Here is an 8832-nt window from a genome sequence, read left to right on the forward strand (position 1 = left end):
AACTATGTCTGACAAATGTAATTTTTACACTTTCCATTTACACATTTACCCTTATATTTAACTTATAAAACATATTCATGCTGTATTTCTGATTCCTTTTCCCCATAATAAATACACACTTACACATGTTTCTTTATAGTAAGACTTACTAACTTTAAACAAATCTTACAAGGAGCAATAAATTTTCATGGTATGAAGCCCACTCAAACCAATGCATGGAGCATTTCTACCCAGTTAAGTTTAGATACATACCAATAGTACTTCATTTTTTCTTATTTTACTCTACAGCCATTTATACATATATATTCAGAACACTCCCTTTTATTCAGTAAGATTCATTTATACTACTAACACAAATTTTGCTAATTCTTTGAAATATTTTACAAAAATATCTTGTATTTTCTTGCACTATATATTATTATATCCTACTTAAATCACCAAACATACACTGAAACCTTGATTCTTTCCTTCTGAAAACGTCACTCGGATTCTTAATATGATTCCACCATTTACCGCAGAACTTTATAAACACTACTCTATTTGAACTTATCACAGCCTAACTCTCTTAACAAGGTACAGAAGATTGAATTATATTTTAACTACAGAGAAGAATATCCACATTGTAACGTATTATTTTAAATTTGAATTATAGTCACATTTTGTGAAGGAGAACTTAATGTATATAATACACACGGAATTAATATTCAGCCATGGAAATGAAACTTTATGGCCTTTTTCCCAATTTGGAATATAAAAATTTGTTAACTTGGAATATTTTTAATGTATTTATTGTAACTGAAAAGACTCATATTTCACATTGTCAATAATTTATTTAGCACTGAACTCTTACAGCCTTTTGAGAACGAAATTTAATTTATCATACCCGACAAATGATTCCTACATAGTAATGATACATTACACGAAATATTGAGTAGAGTTGCAAATAATGATCTAACATAGTAATTAACATAAAAGAGCTAACACAAATAATTTTAAGATAGAAATTTCAAACTGACATTGCTTAACTCTTACAGCTTTATTTGATATTTAACTTCTCATAGATAGTAAATAAACCTACACACAAATATTTATACATAACAGGTAAAAATGACAGAAACTCCATATAATCTACTATAATTACCAACTTTAAAAATTTTAACGCTTTTTAATATGTCACAAAGAAAGACCACACTTTCAAAAAAGCATTATTTTAATTAAACATTGGAGTCATACAATCCTGCGCACATGTTTTTATTTATCATGAGCATGACACATAATAAGTAAATAAAATATATTTCACAAACTACGAAAAGCATTTCTCTTTTAACCGACTGTAATCTTAAGAAAAGATGCAGTATGGAATGCTTAGAACACTCAGTGCCACAGTTCCTCATTTCCCCACGCATTAACCAAAATATACATGTACTTTAAAATCAGTTAAACAAATTCAAATGTTAGTATTCAAACAGGAATACTTCACAAATTAGATGAAAGAGAGGTACACAATGAACTTGGGTGATAAATACAGAAAAGCATGTAAGGACCGAGAAAAAGATGTATTCGTGGAGAACTTTTTAAGATAAAAACTTGCTCTATTTTTGCACATGGGTTACATTTTGCATTTCAGATTAAGGAAGCATTCAAGATAATTCCTGTATAACTAGGGATTTTATTCATACTTGTTAGTAATGTAATTTATTAGAACAGTCGCAGATATATAGGACAAGTATGCCATTTCCAAGGAAAACAATTTTCCAAGACAGACGTTAATAGTGAAATATAAAATGGAATAAGGAAATGCCATATTTCCAACAAAATTAGTATCTGAGTATGCAAAAACATGAACAAGAAACGAATATTTTTTCTGAAAATGCTCCGAATGGTTTAAGTCAGGATTAGTTTCATGAACAGAGCATGAAAAATAATGATGAATTTTTAATTTTATTTTGTCTGTAGTACATTTACTAATGCTAAAATCTTCCATTTGGTTGACTGTACTTTACATTTAGACGCAAGTTGATAAATCAGAGTGATTTTGTGTTTTAAAGCTTCAAATTCAGAAATAATACAACTCAAAAGCAAAACGATTAAAACGACAAGAGAATATACTGCAAGCAAGCGAGCGTGATAAATGACTTTTTGGGCTGATTTTCATGAATTCATAGATCGGGTGCAAAATTTTAATGCACTGTATATGAACTATTTTTCAAATGTATTACGATCACTGTTTTCCAACTTTACATAGACTTTAAGTATGTAATGTTGCGCGCTTCCAACCTGCACGCAACAATAATGGTGACTGCTAAGAACTGGAAAGTAGACAAAGTCTTGAGAAGGGTTTAAATCCCTTTTTATTCAACTTTAGAAATTACAAATGCGTGCTCTTGACGCTCAGAAACTACGCCGACCCGGCGGTAAAATAAAAATAAGAAACTAAAAAAAAGAATACTAACAAGTGACTAACTACGAGGCTCTCTAAACGTAACTAACCTCACCGCATTCTAAGATACCGCTGATAATTCAGCAAACTTCTGAATATTGCGTTGAAAGAGTAACAATCTGCCGAGGCAAGCACACAGGCCGAAACGCGTGGTTCTTCAATTTCTAACTAGCCACCTCCACGCTCGTGAAGCAAGAAAAGCACACTTTCGAACTCGTTTCTCTTCTATTTAACTCAGATTACTTCCGCTGACAATTTGAATTCTTGCGCGTTCTACTAAAATTACCATACTCTTGCATTGGCAATTCCAGGGGAAAGTAAGGCTTGACAGAAAAGATAGTTTAAACTTAAAATAAATGTTAGTTAAAATAAATATAAACCCTACAAGTAAACATTTCATGTTAATTTACCATTTTTTCCTGAGATTTATCTACGTATTTACTAAATTTTTGCATTTCGTTTATAAATATAATACCAAAAGGACATAAGAGAACATTTGTTTCTTGAAAATTTCCGTAATTTTACCCAACTGTTATTTCTTTCATAGCTTTGAAGTAACCTTTTAAACACATAGTTATCTTGTATTGACCAGACAGCCGTTGGTCTTGCCAATGTCTGAGGGAAGTCACAAAGCTAGAGAATTTAAGTAATATTTTACCAGTACGGAGAACTTCTTACGGCGTTTTCGATGAAAATTGACCGAATTTAGTAGTTCATTACTAACCTAGGAGCCTTTAACTATTTTTTTTATTCGAAAAAAACACACCAGAAATTATCATCAAGATTTTCCATACAGATATATTGTACTACTTTTCATGCCATTACATTTCAAATGAAATTTGATTCATTGTCAGATAGTTAAATGTTTGTTATTTTTTCGCATACGAATGCATTTTCGTGTCTCACATACGCTCATTACATATGATTTAACAAAATTACGAACAAGTTAGAAGTTAAATGAATATTTCCTGAAATACTGTACATTTCATTCCGGAAAGTTTACATGAGTACCTTCATTTCGAAACCCCTAATGTTTCTTTTCCTGAATTCAAAGTAAATTTTGAGTGTATAATTTTCAGTTTTGACAGAAGTTATTTGTAAGTGGCTGTGACGTGTTCGTGTTTTCATAAACCGTTTTTGTGAAGTACTTTATTGGTAACCTTTAGAACACTTTGAATATCGCCATTTTTTACATCACTACCACTGCAAATCATTGAATTTTCAAATATAATTTCCTATTTATTGTTTACAACGCTTCGTAAAGACTTGGGAACAAATTTTTACTAAATAGTTATATTATTTGATTTAATCATTGTGTTACACATTTAGAAGATTTAACTTCAACAACTCTACCGCGCTGAAACAGAAACTAAGAAAAGAAATGTAATTTTTATCTTAGTATTCTATGGGGATAGATTAATTTTCTCTGACATTGACGTATTCGTATGTAGATAATAGAGACTTTTAACCCAGCTCATACAGACTTGGAATATTTTCTCTAAGTAACCACGATGACTGACTTGCATTGTCATAGACGTTTTTCTCGTGAAATATATTTCTTTCTTAAAAGTTTATATACTAATTTCTTTAGAAACATGTCTAAGAAAATACCTCATCTTCATAAGAAACATCAGATTTGATTTAAATTAATAATAAAATAAGAATCATTATTTTGTAAATATATTTCTCTTTGACTCAAAAGTTTCTTCTTTATCATATTCGAAATGAACAATTAATTGTACATAACTAATATATTGTATTGATGAACCAGAGTTATATTTTACCTTACTGCATTATATTTCAAAGTGAATGTGTTTTATTGCATATTTTAATAAAATCTTAAAAGCTTAAATGAGTGTTTCATTACAAAATTTGTACATTCTAACTTCATTCTACTGAAACGAAAACATTCATAACTTATTACGAAGAAAAAGGTTTACATATTATACTTTTTGATTAATTTTCATACCACAGTATTATCTTTGAAAATTTGTTTCCTATCCACTGCTAATATATTACTAATTTTCGCTCTTTCAATACACTTCGTACGTGATAAAAAAACTCAGTTTAGAAACTTTTTAACTTAACGCCTTGTATTGCATTGCTGAACCGGGGCCATGCTTTCATTTTTATTACATATCATGCGAATATTTTAAAAAAGCATATTTTTGCCTTCTGTTAGCACAATTTTAACCAGCATTTTACTATTACAGAGACTTCTTTAGTAAAATTTCAAGGGTTAAATTGATCGTTTCATTATTAATTTTGAAGATTCTGGATATATCCTATTTAAAAGTTTATAACCGATTAGCAAAATAATTTATATATGTACTTTGTTGTCCTCTTGGTTAATTTTTAAAGCGTTTTTTAACTATAACACTTGATTTCTAGCGAAGTATCGAAATGATTATTTACTTTCAACTTTTTCCAAAGAATTTCGTAGACACATATGTTCAGTACAGAATATTTTGATAACCTAAAAATATTATTACCAAAATAGAAAAATATGCAAAATTTTCCTAAAAATTTATATATTTGTTTTTTAAAAACATGTACACGAATACCCACATTTAATTACTTATTGTGTATTTTCCTATATCAGAACTAAAATTTCCAACGAAAATTTTTTAAATAATGTCATATTCCATAAAATTTATGCCTTTGTGATGTCATCGTCTTTTCGCAAACGTTTTGAGAGTAGACGTTTAGACATTTCGAAACTGTTTTCTCTTTGATATTGGAAACTATTTTATCTTTGCTGTTGGTATATGCCAATGAATTCTCGATACTTTTTTTCTCTTGGTTTATCTTCAGCTTATGAGTTATTTAAATACTTAAAAATATATTTGTAGATCTTTTATGTTGACACTTGCGATAGATTTTTTTTTTGGACGTTTTTGGAAAATGTATTTTATTCACGTGAATGAAACTGATGTTTTCTTAAAATTTTATTATTCAGAGTGTTAGTCAATTACGATAGAATGCCGGATTTGTTCTCTTTATTCAACATTCATATGAACTTCGGTATTCCAAATCCCTCACGCAAAATGTAATTTTTCTATCAGTAATAGGAAGACGAATGGAATAAATGCAGGTTATGCAGACATAAGATAAAAAATCTGGAAGTAAAAGACATTCTCCAGATCTAAACAATTCAGTAGAATGTGCAAATATTCATCCTATTCGAAGCTTATTTTTTCAATTACATAGAATATAAAATGTAAATTTAATAAAAAGAGATATAATGAAGATCAAGTATTCTGCAAAATCTGGATGGTAATTATACAAAATTAGTCATAAAGCAGGTTTTCGTAAAAAGTGGCTCCAGCGGAGGAAACACGCCGGCAGTCTTCTGAAGCTCTAAGTGAGCACCTGATCTTTGCTCTTACAAAAGCTAAGTAGAATTGTAAATTCTACGTCAGAGCGAAGATCAAATGACCACTTAGAGTTTCAGGAGACTGTCGGCATGTCTCCTTCGTTGGAACCGCTTTTTACGAAAACCTGCTCTATAACTAATTTTGTATAATTACCATCCAGATTTTGCAGAATACTCGATCTTCGTTATATCTCTTTTTATTAAATTTACATTTTATATTCTATGTAATTGAAAAAATAAGCTTCGAATAGGATGAATATTTGCATATTCTACTGAATTTTTTAGATCTGGAGAATGTCTTTTACTTCCAGATTTTTTATCTTATGTCTGCATAACCTGCATTTATTCCATTCGTCTTCCTATTACTGATAGAAAAATTACATTTTGCGTGAGGGATTTGGAATACCGAAGTTCATATGAATGTTGAATAAAGAGAACAAATCCGGCATTCTATCGTAATTGACTAACACTCTGAATAATAAAATTTTAAGAAAACATCAGTTTCATTCACGTGAATAAAATACATTTTCCAGAAACGTCCAAAAAAAATCTATCGCAAGTGTCAACATAAAAGATCTACAAATATATTTTTAAGTATTTAAATAACTCATAAGCTGAAGATAAACCAAGAGAAAAAAGTATCGAGAATTCATTGGCATATACCAACAGCAAAGATAAAATAGTTTCCAATAGCAAAGAGAAAACAGTTTCGAAATGTCTAAACGTCTACTCTCAAAACGTTTGCGAAAAGACGATGACATCACAAAGACATAAATTTTATGGAATATGACATTATTTAAAAAATTTTCGTTCGAAATTTTAGTTCTGATATAGGAAAGTACACATTAAGTAATTAAATGTGGATATTCGTGTACATGTTTTTAAAAAACAAATATATAAATTTTTAGAAAAATTTTGCATATTTTTCTATTTTGGTAAAAATATTTTTAAGTTAGGAAAATATTCTGTACTGAACATATGTGTCTACGAAATTCTTTGGAAAAAGTGGAAAGTAAATAATCATTTCGATACTTCGCTAGAAATCAAGTGTTATAGTTGAAAAACGCTTTAAAAATTAACCAAGAGGACAACAAAGTACATATATAAATTATTTTGCTAATCGGTTATGAACTTTTAAATAGGATATATCCAGAATCTTCAAAATTAATAATGAAACGATCAATTTAACCCTTGAAATTTTACTAAAGAAGTCTCTGTATTAGTAAAATGCTGGTTAAAATTGTGCTAACAGAAGGAAAAAATATGCTTTTTTCAAAATATTCGCATGATATGTAATAAAAATGAAAGCATGGCCCCGGTTCAGCAATGCAATACAAGGCGTTAAGTTAAAAAGTTTCTAAACTGAGTTTTTTTATCACGTACGAAGTGTATTGAAAGAGCGAAAATTAGTAATATATTAGCAGTGGATAGGAAACAAATTTTCAAAGATAATACTGTGGTATGAAAATTAATCAAAAAGTATAATATGTAAACCTTTTTCTTCGTAATAAGTTATGAATGTTTTCGTTTCAGTAGAATGAAGTTAGAAAGTACAAATTTTGTAATGAAACACTCATTTAAGCTTTTAAGATTTTATTAAAATATGCAATAAAACACATTCACTTTGAAATATAATGCAGTAAGGTAAAATATAACTCTGGTTCATCAATACAATATATTAGTTATGTACAATTAATTGTTCATTTCGAATATGATAAAGAAACTTTTGAGTCAAAGAGAAATATATTTACAAATTAATGATTCTTATTTTATTATTAATTTAAATCAAATCTGATGTTTCTTATGAAGATGAGGTATTTTCTTAGACATGTTTCTAAAGAAATTAGTATATAAACTTTTAAGAAAGAAATATATTTCACGAGAAAAACGTCTATGACAATGCAAGTCTGTCATCGTGGTGACTTAGAGAAAATATTCCAAGTCTGTATGAGCTGGGTTAAAAGTCTTTATTATCTAAATACAAATACGTCAATGTCAAAGAAAATTTATCTATTCCTATAGTATACTAAGATAAAAATTCCATTTCTTTTCTTAGTTTCTGTTTCAGCGCGGTAGAGTTGTTGAAGTTAAATCTTCTAAATGTGTAACACAATGATTAAATCAAATAATATAACTATTTAGTAAAAATTTGTTCCCAAGTCTTTACGAAGCGTTGTAAACAATAAATAGGAAAATATATTTGAAAATTCAATGATTTGCAATGGTAGTGATGTAAAAAATGGCGATATTCAAAGTGTTCTAAAGGTTACCAATAAAGTACTTCACAAAAACGGTTTATGAAAACACGAACACGTCACAGCCACTTACAAATAACTTCTGTCAAAACTGAAAATTCTACACTCAAAATTTACTTTGAATTCAGGAAAAGAAACATTAGGGGTTTCGAAATGAAGGTACTCATGTAAACTTTCCGGAATGAAATGTACAGTATTTCAGGAAATATTCATTTAACTTCTAACTTGTTCGTAATTTTGTTAAATCATATGTAATGAGCGTATGTGAGACACGAAAATGCATTCGTATGTGAAAAAATAACAAACATTTAACTATCTGACAATGAATCAAATTTCATTTGAAATGTAATGGCATGAAAAGTAGTACAATATATCTGTATGGAAAATCTTGATGATAATTTCTGGTGTGTTTTTTTCGAATAAAAAAAATAGTTAAAGGCTCCTAGGTTAGTAATGAACTACTAAATTCGGTCAATTTTCATCGAAAACGCCGTAAGAAGTTCTCCGTACTGGTAAAATATTACTTAAATTCTCTAGCTTTGTGACTTCCCTCAGACATTGGCAAGACCAACGGCTGTCTGGTCAATACAAGATAACTATGTGTTTAATAGGTTACTTCAAAGCTATGAAAGAAATAACAGTTGGGTAAAATTATGGACATTTTCAAGAAACAAATGTTCTCTTATGTCCTTTTGTTATTATATTTATAAACAAAATGCAAAAATTTAGTAAATACATAGATAAAATGGTAAATTAACATG

This window comes from Stegodyphus dumicola, chromosome 1 (genome assembly GCF_044657685.1).
Source record: "Stegodyphus dumicola isolate Sdum_Otavi_A_Nest chromosome 1, ASM4465768v1".
NCBI lineage: Eukaryota > Metazoa > Arthropoda > Arachnida > Araneae > Eresidae > Stegodyphus > Stegodyphus dumicola.